We start from the raw sequence: 21423 nt of genomic DNA on the forward strand, positions 1-21423 counted from the left end.
TTTATCATTTTAACAATGTCTTTTCAAAAAGTAGCAGGTTTTAGTTTAGTTAAATTCCAAATTACCATTTTTTTCTTTTATTAATCATGTATTTGGTGCTATATTAACACATTCTTTCCTTAAATCATGCTCACAAAGATTTTCTCCTATGTTTTCTTCTAGAAGTTTTAAAGTTTGGGGTTTACATTTAGGTCTAGGATCCATTTTGATTTAAATTTTCTATGAGGTATAAGGTATGGATCAAAGTTCATTCTTCAGTATATGGAAATCTAACTTTCCCTGAACTATTTATTGATAAGAAATTTTCCGTTGAAATTTCTTCGTCCATTGTCAAAGATCAGTTGACAATAGTTGTGTGAATCTATTTCTGTACTCTCTATACTATCCAATTGATCTACTAAGATTTTTCACTGGGATTGCCTGAACCTATAAATCCATTTGAGAAGAATCCCTCACATATCTCTGCACTGTGAACTTTAGTTCCTGCAGCCGTTTGGACTTTCAGCTTCAATCTTCTTAATTTAGAGCAGTTACAAGAGTCTGGATTTCTCCTTCCTGTCCCATGAGCAATTCTATGGTTTATCTTCTGTTTTATTCTCTCAGTGAATATTATCCTGTATTTTCTAATGTCTATTATCTCGACATTTGTTTTATGTATATTGTCTATTTTGTTATTGTTTCAAGTGGGAAGATAAATTCGGTCCCTTATAGTCTATATTAATTATGCATACTCTTCTCTCAAGCCCTTATCACTTTGATTTTACTATTCAATAATATGCAATTTATTTTCTTTATTCCCGATATCCCTCAAAATTTCTTGTCCACTAAGAATTTCATTTCCAGCTTTCCACAAAAGCCTTAGGTATTCAAAAATATGTTTTTTCTATCAATACTACACACTTAGGTAGGCAGGGGGAAGCTGAGTTATATGCTCAGCCCATCATCTAGAAATAGGTTTTTATGCAAGATAAGTAATTCAAGGCCAGAAAACAAATCTAGCTTTTTAAGTTTTCAAAGCCCAAACATTAAAATGAGAAGTATATTTTATATCATTCTGCTTTTGTGATTTTATTATGATTTATTATTATTATTTGATTTAAAAATCCCAGCAAAGTGAATAACTTTTTACTGTATATTGCAAAACCAAATGTTGGCAAAAGAGAATATTTTTTAGTTCCGTATTTGCTACTAATTACCTCTGTGATATTGGGTGATTGCCTTACCCTCTTGGTTTCTTTCTGTCTATGGGGATTAAATGGTTACTGAATTTCTATTCAGTACTGCTGGCAATTTTCTAGCAGGCAGTGATTGACAAGCATCCTATGGGTGAGTTCTACCTGGCTTTCTGTGATTCAACTCTAAGACATTTTCCTTCATATAGCTATAGACTTGGTGTTTTAAATGAGAACTCGGACACATTCAAAGTTTCTTCACACCAGGTTTATGTTTTCGTTCACTTTTTTTCAGCTTATCTGATCCATTACTTTTCCCTTTCAAGCTCTTACTGTCTTCAAAGGACTTGTTATTTAATTTTGCCCAAGAAGAATTGAACTCAAGATATTACTTCTCCAAGGAGACACTTGAAGTCTTATTTCTCACTGAGGCATATCAAAGATTGATCTCTGTTAGAGGGATTTCACATATTGGTTGGAGAAAAGTTAGTTTGGAATTAGAGTATCTTCCCAGAAGTCAATGAAATCATGCTGTATGGATAAGTGTTTACTTACATGCAATATGACTCTTTCCCACTGGGAGTGCAGAAATCGGGGTTGACATTATAGTGTTGTACTATTCTATGCTCTTAGTTTCATGAATATTAAGTTAATTTTGAACTAAATAAGTCAATAGGTAATTTAAAAATCTAGAGAGATATAGATGATATCAAAATACTTCAGGAAAGAGAAAAACATTAACAAAACAGGAAAACAATAATAAGTTAATAAATAGGGAGGGTGAACAAAATGGAATCAGCAGGAGGTAATCTATAAGAAGAAATTAAGTTAAGCTTTGTTTAAGGTGCTTGGTGATTGTCATACACATCTTTACAATAAGAAAAAGTTGGAGAAACCAAAAAACAGTGACTTTTCTTGGACTCAGGGAAATCAATTTGCAGTGAAGACCTTCCAGATGAAAATAGGAAGAAACTGGCACATCCTGGGAGAAATACCTTGATCTCCTCACCTGGAATTGAAGCTACTGGAGCCCTAAGGAGGTGGGAACACTAAACTGGTAACTTTGATGGTTGTTGGAGGTTGTATATAGATTACTATGAGGGTGAGAAACTTCTGGGGGGACTTTGTCTTCAAGGGACCCCACACTTTTGTTTATCTCTAGGAACCTCACCAGGTTCTCATGGTAAAGAACTAAGGAAGATCCCTTGTTGGCTCTGACAGGTAGAAAGGAAGGTAATCGCTGTGAAATCTACCAAAAATTTTCTCTATAGAAAAGGCCTGAATTCAAGTGAAAGGATTTTGCCAAAGTTTTACAACAGCTGGGGAAAGGGAATTCCTTCCAGCCAAGCCCTTTTAGCCTTCCTGTTACAACTAAAAGGGAAAAAGTAGTCAACAGGGGTCAGGGCTTCAAGGGAATGGACCTTGATCACTGTGCCCAGGGAAAAGAGTAGAGGTCAGTGGAAAACACAGAGCAACATGGTAACACTGAAGAAATACTTATGAAAGTCATAGCCTTGATTCACAGGGCCGCGTAAGCACTGTGATTTAATTCAGAGATTACAGAATAATCTCCTTTCACATCCCTGTCACCACACTAACAGGCTATCAGTATAACACTGCATTACAGCTGGAAAGGCTGTACAACAGAGACCCCTTCTGAGGAGGATTGCTTCTAGAAGACAAAGCTAAGATACATGACAAAATAAGGACACCAGAGGAAACCACAGCACAAAGCAACACAGCCTAACACCTGGCCAGGTTTTCAGAAAATCTTGCACTAAAAGGCCTATTTAACTCAGTTCCTGTTACCAGTGTCAAAGAAAACCAGAGCTGCATAATAGTTAAAATGATAAAAAACAGATTATATTTAGGACCAACATGATAGAGGGAATGAGACTTCAGAATACAAAAAAACTCAGCTTTGAATACAACAAGGAAAATTAGAAATTTATAGCCAGGCAACTGGTTGGTGGATGGAAAGTTACTAAGAGGAAATATCAAGTATATGGCTAAACCTAACAGGGTCCTTGTTGAAGGCAGTCCAGGGTAATCAGATACCACCAGAGGGATGGTAGGGATGATGAAGAATTTGGTCAGATATTGGGGGTGGGGGATTCTGGCTAAACTTGACAGGATTCTTGTTAAAACTGGGCAACGGAAGTCCAAAATATAGACCTAGTTGGGAAGAGAATTCAGAGAAGCCTGACTAAAGTTTGGCTAAGGAAAGACCCACGATCACTAGATACATATGCCCAGTTTTCAACACAAAATTAGAAGACAAGCTAGAACACAAGAATATGAAGAGAACATGAGAACCAGACTCAGATATGGCAGATTTTGGAATCAGACCAGGAAATTAAAATGACTAAGATCAATACACTAAATAATGGAAAACAGAACATGCAAGAACAAATGCATAATGTAAGCATAAAGATAGAAACTCTAAGACAGGATCAAAGGGAAGTGCTAGAAATTAAAAACACAGTGAAATGAAGAAATGCCTTTGATGCCCTAAGCAACAGCTTTCTCATGGCTGGAGAAAGAATCAGTGAGCTGGAAACTAGGTCAATAGAAACATCGCAAACTGGAATTCAAAGAGATAAATACATGAATAAAAGAGAACATCCAAGAACTGTGGGACTATATCAAAAGGTATAATATGTGTGGAATAGGAATGCCAGAAGGAGAAAAAAGAAGAAATATTTGGAGTAATTGAACAACAAGCCACAGATTCAAGAAGGACAGAAAACATCAAGCAGAATAAATACCAAAACAAACAAACTAAACAAAAACCACCAAAGAGTAACACAACTAGGTATATTCAAACAGTAGGAAAACAAATGCAAAGATTGTAAAATCCAGGTCCAAAAATAAAGCACTTTAAATATAGAGGAATGAGGATAAGAATTACTATAAACCCCTCCTTCGAAACTAGGAGAACAGGCTGAAACATTTAATGTGTTGAAAGAAAAAACCACCAAACTAGAATCTTCTACTCAGTAAAATTATCCTACAAAGTGAGGTAAAATAATTTCTTTTTCAAACAAAATATAATGAAGGAATTCATCTTCAGCAGACCTGCCCCACAAGAAATCTTGATAGAAATTCTTCAGGCAGAAGAAAAATGACAAAGGTCAGAAACTTGGGTAAATAAGAAGGAGAGCATTGGAGAAGCCAAAACTGGATATAAAAAGATTTCTTTTTCTTATTTGATCCCAAAGACAACTCTTTGTTTAAGGCAATAATAGTACTACTGTATAGGTGGTTATAGGGCACAGATAAGTAAAGCAAATGTCAGTAATGTCACTTGAGATGGGAGGAAGGAACTGGAAATACTCTGGTGAAAAGCACCTGCAGTATAGGTGGTACAGTGCTATTTGAATGTGGATTTAGATTAGTTTAAAATCTTCACTATAAACTCTGGGACAGCACCAAAAATTTTTCAAAGTACAGTTGATATGCTAAGAGAGGACCTAAAATGCTATCATATAAAAAGGACAAATATAACCCATAGAAAACACAAATATGGCAGATATTAGTCTAACTACATCAACAGTTGCTTTAAAATGAATGGTCTAATTACACCAAACAAAAGACAGACGTTGTTAGAGTGTATAAAATAAAACACAAGATCCAATTATGTATTGTCTACAAGAAACCCACTTTAAATATGTGGACTTGATAGGGTAAAAAATGTCATGGAAAAATATTTACCATGAGAACAATCAAATAAAGCTGGAGTATCTGTATTAATTTCAGACATATCAGACTTCAGAAGATGGAGGATGACCAGCGATAAATGGGCCATTACACAATGATTAAGATGTCAGTTCTCCAAAAATACATCACAATCCTAGACGTTTATGTACCTGGCAGCACAGCTTCAAAACAGGAGGCCAAATTGATAGGAGAAAGAGACATATCCACTGTTAAAGTTGGAAACTTCTACATTTCTCGTCAGTGTTGTTAGATCAAGGAGGCAGAAAAATCATTTAAGGTGCACATGACCCAAACAGCAGCAGCCAACATTATCTAATATGAATTTATGGAAAAAAATCAATAGAATTAATAAGCCTTTAGTCAGGCTAACAAGGAAAATGAGAAGGATACGCATTAGCAATGTTAGAAATGACAGAGAGGTCATTAATAGTGATCTCATGAACAGTTAAAGGGTTATAAAGGAATACTTTGAACAAATCTATGCCTGCAAATTTGATAACTTAGATGAGATGGACCAAATAATTTCTTGAAAGACACAATCTACCAAAACTCATACAAGGAGAAATTGATACCCTGAATAGCTCTGGAGAAGTCTGGCTCCTGGCCAAATAATCTAGTGTAATTTTTCTAGCCTGACCATAGACAATTACAAAGGCTCTACCTGGCAGGTCTCAGGGGAAAGGAAAGCTGGCCTTTCTACTTGATGCAGAGACAATGAATTGCAGTTTCTGGAGAGAAACTCAAGGGTTCAGGCCGTGCTGGCCAGCCATGCTCTTATATTTCCTGCTTTCTCCCTCCAGCCTCAGGGTCCATAAAACCATAGGAGCCTTTGGTTTTGTCTCCCATGACAATGAGCTGACCCCCCGCCCCAACCCCCGTTCTGATGAACCAGTGCACTGACTCATGGCGGAAAATGGAACTTGGAGTAGGCGTTTCTTCTGGGTTTAGCCTCATGCTTACAATATCACACACGGTCAGGGATTAAAAGCTTCACTCTTACCTACTTTCATTTTGGCATGTTGTTGCTATTTTTTAACAATTTTTTAAATTGAAATATAGTTAATTTACAATGTTGTGTTAGTTTTAGGCATACTATTATGATAAGAATCACAGACGTTTAATTCCTTCTATTGATGGGCACATGGCGATTTTCTCATTCGGGGCAATTATAAACAATGGTGCTATGAATATTTTTTCCATGTCTCTTGGCACACGCCTGCATGCATTTCTCCAGGACATATTCCTAGGAATGGAATTGCTATCACATGAGTTATTTATATATGCAAATTTACCAGATCCCCAGACAGAATCTAGCTCTTTACAGAGTAGGTATACCTATTTATACTCCTAATGGCAGTGTTTAAGAAAGTGTATTGCTCTACATTATCACCAAAAATAGTATTGTAAGGTTTTCATTGTTTTTCTGATTTGTGTATCTACACCTTACTTCCTTCTCTTTCCTCACCATGTCCTACCACATAAAATCTTTCACTGTATCCTTTTGGAATTCAACGGTCCATTAACAGCAAATAGTTCTACATCCTCAATTTTCTTGAGTATTCTTTTCACCTGGCTTTCTCTCAAGAGGAGATTCCTGTTCATTTCTGGAGTGATGGCATTTTTCTGCCACAACACTTTGGCCTCTGGTCTTGGATATAGCCATGTTTTTTGTTCCTAATTACTTACAATTTCCAGATCAATTTCCTCCACCCACACTAAAAAAAATCTAATCTCCTATCATCAGATTAATCTACGAATCTGTCATTTATCATCCCATCTCTCAATACCTGGTCATTCCCTGGAATTTCTAAATGAATTGAACTTCTGTTCAAAGTACTGTCTAATTCCAAAATTAGTTCTTGTCTATTTCAGTGTACATATAGTCTTTCCAACAACTCAAATTTAGTTCCATAAATTCCTCCACTCAACACCAGAATCACCACTGAAGTGTCATCATTACTTATAATTGCAATGCCTTATATAGTCACAATTTCATGCATAAGTCCCTAGCCACTATCTCTTAGCTTTCCAGGTTTGTTTATGTGCTCCCTAATTCAACCAGGATGTCCAAATCATTGGCCATCCCACAATTTTATGCTTCTTCACCACTGGCGGTGCTTTTCACCCCTCTCATCCTACTTCAGTTCGTGGTCAATCATTATAACTATTCCCTTGCATCTACCCTTGAATTCTAGGCACCTGCCTCACCTTTTCCTACTATTGGCTAAACAAGAACCGTGATTTAATTCAATCTCTGATTTCTTTTATCTTGCAACCCAATGTTACTCTTTGTGATTAAAGAAAATGCGCATACCTATTTAAATACATGATCGAAAAGAAAAATAGCGTTCTTAATGCTTCTGGAGAACAGCACTATATTTATCTAATCCATTTATTTTCCTAATGTCCTAGAGTATCATTTCACACTTTATTTTCTCTCCTAAAACCTTCTACATTCTCTACCCCATCTACACTCTTATGTAAAGACCATGCTTCTGACTTCACTGGGAAAATTGAGGCACACAAAAGAATATGGACACTCTCTCTGGGACATCTGTTCACATACAAGCATCTGTACACATTTGAAGAAACTTTCTGCCCTTTGTGAGAAATGAACTCTTTGTTTACCTAATGCCCATTGTTCAGTCCATGTCCTTGATCCCCTCTTCTCTTCCTTGTTCAGGCATTGCTCCAACATTATTCTCTTCTCTACATCATTGAAAACTTCTCCCTCTAATTGATTATTTCAATCAGCATAGAAAACTATATATTTTTAAGTTTTTCCTATCTTAAGTAAAACTTTTTGACCCTTCTTCTCTAACTAAAGTCCTTGGTCTCCTTTGCAGCAAAACTCTGTGCGAAATAGTTGTCAACATTCACTGCCTTGAAATGAGCATTTCACATTCTCTCCCAGGTTGAGGATTTACCCTTGCCATTTAGCCAAAACTGCTCTTCTTGCCGAGGTCACCAGTGTACTTAACGTGTTACACAAAACTGCAGTACCTATAGCTGCCATTTGACACAATTAACACTCTCTCCTCTTTGATACTCTTTCTTCACTTGGCTTATAGCTTAGCCTGCCCCCTTGGATTTCCTCCTGCCTCATTGGCTCTTCTCCATGAGTCTTCTTTGCATCTTTCCCTCTCTTCTATAAGACTTTTACTACTGGAGTACCTTAAGAATATCACTTCTTGGTTCTCTTCTCTGCCTAAACCCACCCTATAATAATCTGATCCTATGTAATGGCATTAGACATAATATACAAGATCACGTCATCAACTCAGACTCACATGAGTCAGAAATATTACCCAGTATTAAAAATTACTAATAAATGTTAAGATAACTAAATAAGTTATATAACATATTCCAGCGACCACTCATATAAATTCATAGATTATAGGTATACTGTAAGCAAATTTTGATCAATTTTAGATCAACAAACAATGTTTGTTTATTTACCAGTAAGATTCCAATTACTATATCCATAAGGAGATTTGAACAACTAATTTACCTTCTTTATTTTCCCTGGTACAAGGAAAGTGATTGGAGAGCAAAATAGCTGTTTATACACTTCCCAGAATTGTATCACATTTTTATACTAATGACTGCCAATTTATATATGCAGATAGACCCCCCTCCTGATGTGCATAATATTTTACCCCAGGGCATTCTCAATATCTCTATTAAGATGTTAAATAGACAGCTCATACTCAACATGTCAAAAACTTAATTCCTAATAAACTGCTCTTTCTACAATCTCCCCCATAGCGACTGATGGCCATTCTTTTCTTCAAGTTCAGGAGTCATCACTTAAGGGCATCTGGGTGTAATTCAGCCCACCCTACACTTATTTTTATAAATGAAATTGACTGGAACACAACCTCACCTTTTGTTTATATATCTTCTAGGGCTGCTTTCATGATACAACAGCAGGTTTGAATTGTTTTAACAGAGACTGTATAGCCTGGAAAGTTTAAAATGTTTACGTTAGGGGTCTTTTAGAAAAAATTTGCTGATCTCTCATATACAGTGATATATAATTGTCCTTTCTTCTAATCTCATTGTTAGGTTTTCACAGAAAAGTATCGCTGTCTTCAAAATTGAGTTGTGGATTGCACCCTCCTTTTAACTTCTTAGGAATAATATTGTAATTCCAAATGTCTTCCTATTTCTATTAAGGTTTTTCTTTGATACACTTAGTATCTCTAAGTTTATTTCTTATTATTCAAGTATGTGAACATGTTCAGCTAGTTACAATGTGTACAGCAAAAATACATGGTATGCTTTTAGTCCTTTGATATTTTTAAGACTTGCTTTAAAGACAAGTCTTTTTTTTTCTTTTCTTTTCTTTTTTGGCCACACTGTGCAGTTTGTGGGAACTTGGTTCCCCAACCAGGGATCGAACCCAGTCCCCCAGCAGTGAACCTGCCAAGTCCTAACCACTGGACCACCAGGGAGTTCCCACAAGTCTTCTCTTTCTATTTATGCTTTAGTTTAGATAGTGTTGTGTCCCGATCCCCCACTTCATTAATTTTCCATTTATCTCTGTTTAATCCGCTATAAAACCCATCCATTAAGTGCTTACTTTTGATCACCGTGTTTTTGTGTGTATACGTATCAGTTCATTTTTGAAATATTTATGCCTTTTAATTTAACTTTTCGAACGTTATTAAAATACTCAAGTTTAACTGTTATATCTTCTAATATAGCCATCATAAATTGAATTTGTAGTTCATGTGGGACTATTTCAATTGTGGATTCTGCTCATTCTTGACCATAATGTCTTGTTTCTTTGTGTGCCTGGTCATTTTTGACTCCATACTGGACATTGTATTGGAAAAATATTTCTAATTATACCTGTTTATTATTCTTTAGTGTGATTATATCTCAATGATGATTTGTTTTGCTTGCTTCTGATGCAACCTCAGAGCATACAAATCCAAGTTCAGGATTTATTTTTAAGTTCAAGCTTTGGAAGACAACTTAAAATGGGCTGCTTTAGTTCAGTTGAAACTTAACTTTGATGGCAAAGACCTTTGGATCGAAGGTTAACATACTGGATGGTTAATCAGAATCCCAACATTTTTCAGACCATGGTTACTGTTTAGACCCTCGGACTAAAAACACAGATTTATTTTGAAGGTCTTTCTTCCCTGGTATAAATGTCTTCATTACTGGGATCACATTTTTCTTTTCCCTTTCTCTCTTTCTTTCTTTTTTTCTTTCTCTCTTTCTTTCTTCCTTCATTTCTTTCTTTCTTTCTTTCTTTCTTTCTTTCTTTCTTTCTTTCTTTCTTTCTTTCTTTCTTTCTTTCTCTCTCTCTCCCCCCTCCCCCCCCTTCCTCCCTTCCTTCTTTCCTTTCTTCCTTCCTCTCTCTCTCTCCTCTCTCTCTCTCATTCTTCCTCAGGTCATGGCCCAGAAATCCCCCATTTTATTGCTAACTCTTTCATTCTTTTAAATAATCTTTAAATTATATGTTTGCCTGTGTTTTCTTGTCCTCGAGGAGAAACTTGATCCATGTTAAATAGTCTTATCCTCCATTATAGGAAGCAAGGATTACCAGCACTCCTCTGAATACATGGCTACTTCAGGGAAATTATATTCACAAATACCAGGGGTCAAATCCAGGCTGCATTAATAACTGCATGGCCATAGTCGATTTTGTTAATTTCTCTGAACCTTCGTATCTATCCATATATATTTTGGCAAATAACAGTGATTTTGCAGAGTTTATTGTGAGAATACAAACAATGTATATATAGTAACTAACATACACATATGTCACATATAGTGGGTACCAAATAAATTACTCATTGATGTAGCAAGTGCTACTGTTACTATTATTGTTAATTAAAATTGTAATTTAAACTAAATAAACCAGTTATCATTGTCATGTACTGTTTGAATATTTGTAGAGAATACCTACATAGAAGGCAAAGTGTGGGAGTGAGAACAAGAGACAGAGAGGGAGACAGAGACCAGGAGTCTGGGGTAGGAGCAGGGAGGAAGAGAGAGAAGGAAAGTGTATGGTTATATAAATATTTAATAGAATCTTAAAGTGATCTATTATACTTAGACATTTGGTGAGTAATTTTCTTCTCTTTTGGGTTTCTGATATTACAAATCTAACATGGAGACATAAAGTAGATTAAGAGGTTAGAATATAAGATTTACAAAAGAAAGTAAAGAAATGGAAACATTTTAACCTGTTTATAAAAAAATACCTCCTGCCCTACACCTGAAAAAGTACAGCTCACAGATTTATTCTTCATGTTCGCTGAGAGCAAAATAAGAAAAAGAGATTTAAGAAATAGTGGGAGAACTTTGGAATAACCACAAAGATATGTTTCCTGAATGTAAGTGGTGGTAAAAAATGAAACAGCAATTTGAAGAAAGCTGCGGCTGCTCTTTCCCTGTAGAGTCTTGAAATATGATGGATAATCACATATTAAGGTAGTTTAGAGGCTTCTTGGAAGGTAGAAGACACATAAGATGACCTCCCTGAGGTTCTTTTAATTTAATTCTGTTTTTCAAGGCCACAAAATTATAACCATGTTCCAAGAACAAAATGGCCATTTAACGATACATCTTAGGAGTCCTTGCCACAACCCAAAAAGCTGCCTCGTACAATGATTTAAATTTTATCTACAAATATTGTCATGCATAAGATTTGCACTATAGTATCCTAAAGAATTTGTTTTGACTCAGGATAATCCTAAACAATAAAAATTTAAGTGTACTATTTAATTAAGCTATCAGAGTTTCATTTTTCTCATTTATAAAATGGAACTAGTAATCACATAACCGATCTAAGGATTTAATAAATTAAATAATATGAATCAAACTAGCACTATGCCTAATGAGCAGTAGTTTCTTAATACTAAGTTATGGGCGTTCTCAATGCAAAAACAAAAACGGGGTAAACTGAGAATGGACAAGCTCATGATAACATTTTGCAAGAACCCCCGTAAGTTTTATTAAGCACAGTCAAGGAAAAGTGATCCAATGTAAAGTTGAGTAGTTAAAAAGCAAAATTGTCTACTTTTGTTATCATTTCATGTGACCTTGATTTTTTACTTCCAATATTTGGCATTAGAAGCATTTTTTTTTTTTTTTTTTTGCGGTACACGGGGCTCTCACTGTTGTGGCCTCTCCCGTTGCGGAGCACAGGCTCCGGACACGCAGGCTCAGCGGCCATGGCTCACGGGCCCAGCCGCTCTGCGGCATGTGGGATCCTCCCGGACCGGGGCATGAACCCACGTCCCCTGCATCGGCAGGCGGACTCTCAACCACTGCACCACCAGGGAAGCCCTCATCAGTTGTTTTCACGGTCTGGATTTTTGCCTTTTATAGAAAGCAAATGACTCTACTTAACCCCAGCTTAACACTGTAAAGTGTGTTCAGTAGTTATTGAAGTTGTTATAAGATATGAATGTGTTAATATTTGTGATGCATTACAGTGTCTGGCACATAGCAGGCCTTAAATGTGTGTTTTTTTTTAATTGATATACCAGCACAGTAATCATACTATAGAGTGTTATATTGCAAGAAACCTAGCCATCTAACAAAATATGTATATATGTGTTTATGTCTGTTTAAAGCAAGACATAGATGTTTTGGGAGTATTAAAATTTCACAGAATATGATAATCATTCTAATGAAAATTCATCCTATCAGATGAGCTAAGGGGTGTTTAGAAAAATAAATCTAATTCAGGAAAAATAATTTTAGATCTTAATTACTAATAAAATTTACTCCTATAAGGTTAAAACTCACAACTACACATTAAATCACCAAATTTATTATGAGTAACTTAGAATTTTAAAAAGTTATTCTTTATTTCAACTTTATATTTGTATATGACATGTCTATTGTTGCCAAGGAACTGGTGACAATCGGTAGTCAACCTAACATTTCTGGAGAGAGATTAGGCAATAATAATAGTCGTGAGTGAAATTTCTTGCATGAATTATCTGCTATATACTTAAAAGAAACCTTGTATGCTTGATTCAGTTTGATACTCATAACAGCTTTATGAGACAGGTACTATGGATTTTTATTATTTTTCATTCTATGTAGGAGGAGACTAAGGCGCAGAAAGATAAATAGTTCAAGGCAAAGGAGCTAGTAATGGCAGAGCTGGGATTCAACGTAGATTTTCCTTTTCTAGCATCAAAACTCTCAGCCACTAGACCAATCTGACAGTAAAGCTCCTGGGAGACACAGCTCCTGGTTGCTGTCATGGTTCCCATCCACTGTAAGGGTGGCGCCATCTACGCTGCAGTTCCCAGACTGTGTGCCCGAGGTGCCTGGGTTCTAACAGCAAACCCACGCAGTTGCAGTGGAGCATCTTACATTTTCAAAGGAAACAAAGTAACGCTCAACAGCACTACTCAACATTAGACATCTCATGATACTTTAGGGTTAAGCATAATTCACCCTGTATTACTTTTCATGACATCATGTCTTTGCAAATCTGAGTTTGCAGGAGTTCCTGTGTTAAAAACCAAGTACACGATCACCATGGAACAGAATTTGAAGGTCTAATGCCAAGAGTATATATCCAGTTACAAGATATTGTGGTTATTTAAGAATGAAATTAAGATTTTCTGTTTCTATTTTATGTATATCAATCTAAGTTTGGGTAAACTATTTCACTGCAATTGAATGGCGTATTTTTTGAAAGAGGGGCACCATGAAGAAAAGAATCTTGATACACTAAGGACTGTGTGAGCTGAGAAAGTTTGGGAACCCCTGGTCTACAACAGGAATGCTGCTCCCAAGAATACTGATCCCAGGAATAATGATCCTAGGTGTCAGAATTGCTTTGTTCTGTTCATATCCAGGGAGAACGTTCTTGCCCATTTCTGCTATTTTTCACCCAGACCACGGGGTATATCTTAAAAGCTCTCTCACTATCTGACCACTTCCTTCAGTTTTTGGTCTGCCCCCCTTGAGCGATAATATCTCAGTGAATGTCTAAAGGAAAACAAACAGTGAAACAACAGCAAAGTTTCTGGCCTTCTCTTTTTAATTTCCTCATCATTTGAGCCTCTTTGAGGTTCCTGAAGTAAACCAGCAAGATGCAGTGGCACAACTCTATTCTATTAAATAAAGGGATTTTATTACTGCAAGCACTGAAAAAGGCTCATGGGAGGTAGACAGAGCAGCAATTCAAATACAATTTTGGACAAATACAATTTTATTTGGTAAAAAATGCCTTCGATTTGCAGTAATTTTAGTCTGCATATTTCATCATGTAGGCCTCTTTGCAACGTGTTCTGATATCAGGAAGCAGAGTAAATGAGACTTCTTGACAGTGGACAGAACTCCCACTCTGCCTCTGGGGTCCACTTCTGATGTCCCTGTGATCTGATCTCCCAGTCAGTCCAACTGATTACCCTTGCTGCTCCCCACTCTTGAGTTCCGATGGATCCAGTCTTAAAAAATACCTTGGTGGTATTATCACTATCCTATGTCCAAATACATACCTGAAACCTATACAATAACTCCCCTACAAACGAACGAGTTCCATTCCGAGAGCACGTTCCTAAGTCCAATTTGTTCCTAAGTCCAACAAAGTTAGCCTATATACCCAACTAACACAATCAGCTATATAGTATTGTACTGTAATAGGTTTACAAGTCTTTTCACACAAATAATACGTAAAAAACAAACATGGAAAGTAAAGAAAACATTTTTAATCTTACAGTACAATACCTTGAAAAGTACTAGTTACATCACTGCTGATTTTATGCTTGCTTCTGGACATCCTGGGTTTGAAATAAAGATAATGTACTACTCTACTGTATACAGTACTGTACGCAAAAGCACAAACACTTGTAGAGGATGCACACACATGACAGTGTACACCAGACAGGTGAACTAACACGTGATAGGACATGACAACGCACATTCGCATCTTTGAAAGTTCACAACTTGAAAGTTCGTACGTAGGGCACTTACTGTAGATCAAAGCTAGCAAATGGAAAAAGAGGAAATGATTCTAAAACTGTAAGAGATAGATATATAACTCTCTATTTACCTATTTGCTAGGTAAAGCTGAGATAATTTTAATGGCACAATGCCAGATATCAGAAATAGTTCCTAAACTTTGGGCAAATCAAAAGACAGTGATTCCAAATATTTGATTTTTTTTAGGAATTCCAGAAACTTCAATGAGTTGTGACTGCAACCATCAAAATGCATAGCACAGGGAGGTCAGCTCGGTGCTTTGTGGCCACCTAGAGGGGTGGGATAGGGAGGGTGGAAGGGAGACGCAAGAGGGAGGGGATACGGGGATATATGTATATGTATAGCTGACTCACTTTGTTGTACAGCAGAAACTAACACACCTTTGTAAAGCAATTATACTCCAATGAAGATGTTAAAAAAAAAAAAGAAAATGGAGCTCAAAGCCAACCCAGGGGTCCAGGTTGGTAAGCAATGCTCATCTGGCACACCTCTCTTGGCCTTTTCCCTCTGCACAGAATCATTTCTGTCAAAGGTAAACTTGACTCCATTCATGTAAGGTTAGCAAAGACCTCAGGGTAGTTTTTATTTGTCCACCTTTAAGCTATTCCAATAATTCTTTGGATTAGGAAGGGTCTTTGCTGTCAATGAGAAAAGTTGAAAGGAGCTCTTTCATTTCTTTCTATTTTTCTCGGCAACAAAGAAATTGACTACCCCAGATGATTGATTTAACTCTTAAAAACAGAGGGAAAAAAATGAAGATTTCAACTTACAATTCTCTTCTCTCTTGAACTCTACACAATGTATCTTCCTAATTAATATTTTAAATGTCTTTAAATCCATATATTTTAATCCATCCTTAAATACAAGCTGTTTGATTTCCCCTCTTCTGTCTAGCAAACTCTGCAAGGACAACTTTCTCAAGAATATTATATAGCATTTTCTAGAATTGATCCTAATGACATGGCCATTAAGTGAGAAGAATCCAAGTGAAAAGCATAAGAATTTGCACCTCTGGTCAGCTTCACACATTTTGTTCCTCTCCTCCACCTGTGGTAGCCACCAATCTCTTGTCTGTATCTGTGAGTTCATTTTTATTTTTTTAAACAACTTGACTTATTGTGATGATCATTTCACAGTATATACAAATACCTAATCATTATGCCATACACCTGAAAATTAATATAATTTATATGTCAATTACATCTCATTTAAAGAAAGAAGCCTCGGAAACTATTTGACACCACAAGGTACCCAATAGCTCTAAGTATCCTTGCCCATGAGAGGTAACAGTTGGTTCAGTTTGCAAAATTAAGACAGTTTCATTAAAGTGCTAAGGAAGTGGCACAAAATGTGGGAATTTTAAGGGGGGGGGGGTATAAAACTTTATGATATTGAGGAAAACTTTTCTAAAAGTAGGTCATTTCAGTAAATCTTACTCATGTCTTATTGGACAGATATGGTGCCACTAAACTATTATCACAAGTGAGAATGGGATTGGTTAGAATAATGATTTTCCTCTGGAAAATCTTGTCCACCAGGAGAGAGATAAATGAAATCATGGTTCCCCTAAGAAAGAGAGATGGAAATAGGTAGAGCTAGAGATATGAGAGAGATGGTATTAGTGGGGTAGCCAGCCAATCTCTGGCTTATCTACCTCATAACATATTTTAAACTTCTCAATTTATACATGTCTTGTACTCCCAGTAAGCTAGTGCTGATAGGGCCATAGCACCACATCTCTGTGAACAATTTGTCCCATTTTCATTAGGAAACTTTCTAAAGAGAGTTCATTCATTCTTTTTCGTCTTGATTTCCTATTGCCACTGGATTTCTCTATTCATAGAGTCCCTAGACAATTTTTACTTCTGTACCGTGGAGATTCATGCTTTGCCGTTTATTTAACCTATAGCCCTCTTTTCAAGAAAAATATTTTTATCCCTTTGTGTTCACAATCGCCTTAGCTAATTTCCAGCCGAGAGTATTCTTCAGGTCCTGGTGTCTGGTCCCAGGAGTACAGTTTTCTTGCCAAGTGATCTTCTTAAGACCTTGTCTTACTCCACCTTTGGAATTTACCAGACTTCAAGTATAGTAACGACACTGTATTACATACTTGCAAGTTGCTAAGAGAGTAGACCGTAAAAGTTCTCACTGCAAAAATGGTAACTATTTGTGGTGATGAATGTGTGAATTATCCTTAATTTCCCAATATGTAAGTATATCAAACCATCCCTTTGTACACCTTAAACTTACACACAGTCTTAATTACATCTCAGTAAAGCTGGAAAAAATTACTAATGGGATGTTGTCTCAATAGCTGCCATAAAGTTTCAACTACTTTTCATTATCAAGACTTGAGTAAAAAGTTAATACATTCCCAAAGCTTATTTGCATTGTCTCAAGTCATCTAGGTTTTACAACTGGCAAAGTCTAGGAAATCACCCAGAAAGAAAAATGCACATCTGTTTGTTTCTTCATTTAACATTGGCTTTGTCATCATATTCTAGTACAGCTTAGCATTCCAAACTCAGATTGTTCTCAGGCCCAGCCTCATTTCTGTAAACAGGAGGAGGGGCAGGAAGGGCAGAGAGCGGTGATCAGAGTTGAGGTTTTCTTTTCTTGAGTTGTTTTATACAGTGCTGTTACAGCACGAAGATTCTCTAAAGTCTGGCAAGTAAGACAGCTTTCTTTTTACTAATGTAACTGATTATAGCAAAGCGGGAGGGATTGTGTTCATCTCAGTGAAGCAGATTCACAGCAGCCTGGTGTCAGCCTGACAGCCCTTTAATGGACATTGTCAGATGTCACCAGTGCAGTGCTGGCACCAGCCACGGAAGCAGCATAGCAGGCCCTGCAGGCAGCTCTGAACGCCTTTAAAACACTGAACTCTTAGCTGGGGAGTTTGCTGGCCTTTAGAATGAATTTTATCAAAGATAAGCAGAGTCAAAGCACAAGACAGGATAAAAGGTGATGACCGTGTGAGTTAACAGCTGCGCTGTGATCAGAGTACCACAGCCTCTGAGGATCTGAAGGAATAAATAGGCAGAGACTTGAAAGGCTCCTCTGTATAGAGACACATAACTTCTCTTAGTCACACTAATTGTGAGACCGCATTTACATCCAGTTCTTAAAAAATGGGTACCGTATGCAGTATGTGTCAACTATGTCAGAGTGGTTGTGAAGAGTTCTACAAAGTTGTGCACTATGTTGATTCCAAACAGAATATTCTACCAAAATGAAAGATTGAGTCATGCCTTTCTGTGTAGATGCTACATGGGAATTATAGGATACCACCTTAGTTAACGCCATGTCTCTATCCTGAAGGTAGGTAATAAGATACAGTTCAAGAGAGTGTGGAACCTGTTCCCTTTTATCATAAAGTAGATGGAGTGGAGGAGAAATTAGAAAATCACAGATTTTATGAGTCTCTGACTTGCAAAAGTGTTTTAAAGAACCAAGCTGTCTTATGTTTGATGTATTCTCCTTTGGGGCTTGAGTAATAAACACAGATATATGGAGGGAAGAATTTTATATCAAGTTTTAATGATATCGCCATCAATAAGTCATCTACTAGGAAAGACATTCTAATTCATAACTGTAAGGTTTGATATGTGTCTCCATTTATTAGGATGTTAGCAGAGAAAAAATGAAAAGAACCAAACTTAAAATATAGTGATTAATTGCTTGGTGTTTCTTGATGATAATAGATTCCTGTCAAAGTGGAAGCTGACTCACGATGACCTTGGTGAATGTTGACTAGTACTGAAATTCAATTAACTGCTGCATTAGAGTAGCAATGAACACATTCTATTGCAGGTTAGTAACATCCAGAGGAGACAAAACCCAAGGGTACAAGTTTTCAAGTATTTCACAGGGATAGCAGAAGAGTGAAATTATATGCAAGCAACTGGAAACTTCATATAATAAATTGTTTCTAATATTATAATGAAATAGATGAAAATCTCTTGGTTCCTCTGTAAAGCCACAGAGCAGCAAGTTGCTAAGGAAATTTGCTAATAGTTTCTCTACAGATATGTTAAGGTCACTCGTGGTAGATTGAAAAGCTAGCCACAATTATTCATGCTTTCTTACATCCATGCTCTTTGCAGAGGGCCTTTGCGGGTCTTTTTTAAAGGGGTAGAGACTCTTTCCTTACTCCTTGAATTTGGGCTGGCTTTGGCTAAAAGGGAAGCAAGTGATGTGATATTACTTCCAACCTTCAGCCTCAAGAGGTCTTGCATGTCTCTGCTTGCTTTCTTGGACTCCTGAAGCCTCCATACTGTTAAAAAAAAAATTCAACAAATTAAACTGGAAGATCTAATTACCTTTGTTCAAGGATTCATGAATCAGGCAACATCCCACCTAGAAACTAGAAGAGTGCTCCAAGAGGTTGTACAAAATGGAAAGTTTTTATAGGAAGTAGAGTGGGGCAAGGGAGCTATTAGCAAAAGAAGAGAAAGAACTATTTTTAAGCCAGGACATTTTATTTTGGGGGGAAAGAGAATGACAAGGGTTTTATCACACAGATGGCCTTTTCTTCCTCTGGGGATGGAGAGGACCCATGTGACACATGACCTTATTGGTGCTGACCAGAAAATTCCAGACGGGTTGATTAAAATTACATTCCTGGGAAGGTTAAAACCGCAATTAGGTTAGGTACTAAGTTGAGGTTTGGTATCCTGGACTTTAGCACAAGTGACAACTTTTGAGCCTGTGGTTTTCTCTTTAACAACATGAATAAGACCAGAATAGACTCCTGGAAGATGACAGACCAAATGGAGCAGAGTCAGGGGTCAGTCAGCTGATTCATCTCAGACAAGGTGCAACGCATGTGGAAGAGCCCACGGAGAGTTAGTAAAGCCAAACGTTATCAGTCTGTCCAGCTAACTGCTGGGGTGGGTACATAACCAAGGCGAGCACAGACCTGCCAGTTTCACAGCGACTCAGTGATTCATGAGCTAAAGAAGCATTTATTATTTCAAACAAACAAGTTTCGCAGTGGTGTGTTACATAGCAACAGATAACTGATGCACTAGTGATTATACTGTGTTGGAAAAATGTAACAAAAACTCATTTTTAATACATTATTGTATCTTGTTTTCTTACTACTGCTATGAAAACATCCTCCAGCATTATTATATAGGCATGTCTGTCTATAAACATGCATAAATATGTAATACTTTTTAACAGATTTGTATATTAATGGGTGATTGGCACAAGTGATATCAATAGGTATTCCTTCAGATCCTCAGGAGTGAATAGAGTCAGGGGACGAAAACTTCGGATTAAAACTTAGTGTAGAAAAGGTTGGGAAATCAGTCAAGTTAGGCTGTTTAACTTATTTCACCCTCCTGTCAGTTGAGATGGCAATATAACATCAACCTTTGCTTCTCCCTTTTTCTCACAATCTAGATGAAAATCCGACTGAAGCTTGTAGGTCGTAGCAGTCTCTGAGCTTTCAGAAACTGTCTCTTCTAGGTCCATTGGCCACTGCGTGATAGAGCAGCCTTATGATCATATGGCAAAGACATGCTTAGGCGGGTTTCCTAAACCAAAGCACTTTCCTTTTAAGCCAAGTTTTACCGAGAAGGCCTTTCAGCCTGAACCAAATTTTAAAGTTTCATTTTTTAAAAAAATTTTTGTTTTTTACAATCTTGTGGTAGTTTCAGGTATACAGCAAAGTGAATTAGTTATACATATACATATATCCACTCTTTTTAGATTCTTTTCCCATGTAGGTCTTTATAAAGTAGAGGATAAAGTTGAGTAGAGTTCCCTGGGCTATACAGTAGGTCCTTATTAGTTATCTGTTTTATATAGAGTAGTGTGTATATGTGAATCCCAATCTCCAGTTTATCCCCCGCCCCCTTATCCCCTGGTAATCATAAGTTTGTTTTCTGCATCTGTGACACAGAAAGACAAATATCATGTTTTGTTTATATGTGGAATCTAAAAAAAAAAAGGATACAAATGAACTTATTTACATTTTTCATTTGTAATCCCTCAGAGGTTGCTTTATAGCTCTTCCTAATATTCTTTCATGACCCCACAGCATCCCAGAATCACTTCCTCCTGTCTGCCACTCCTCATTCACTGCCCATGAAACACACACCCTAAGTACAGCATCCAAATGAATCTTTCACCTTTAGTTTTTTTTTAATCTGACGAACAATGAACCATAGGAATGATCATGTTTCCTCTTTTCACAGAATGCTAAAAAACTCAAATATATGTTTATTATTTAAAAATTTACCCCTATATATTTTTCTTATTGGTCAAAATTAGATTACTGCTCGGAATTTGGAAAACCCCCATTTTTTTCTTAAAATAAATAGAAGCAAGAAAAGTAATCAAATAAATAAACCTTCAAAATAAGAGGCACGAGGTGATTAAAAAATATAGTAGTTGGTGAGAAATACTAGTTTTGGTTGAGAAAGATGATGCTAGTTTCATGGAAAAGGTATAAAGGTCTCAGATATATCTTTGTACCTGAAAGGGTGTGAGGCTATTGAACAGAGTATAATGAATATGGTGTATATTTCAAGTGTATGAAAGTCAT

The sequence above is a fragment of the Globicephala melas genome, chromosome 5 (assembly GCF_963455315.2).
Source record: "Globicephala melas chromosome 5, mGloMel1.2, whole genome shotgun sequence".
Lineage (NCBI taxonomy): Eukaryota > Metazoa > Chordata > Mammalia > Artiodactyla > Delphinidae > Globicephala > Globicephala melas.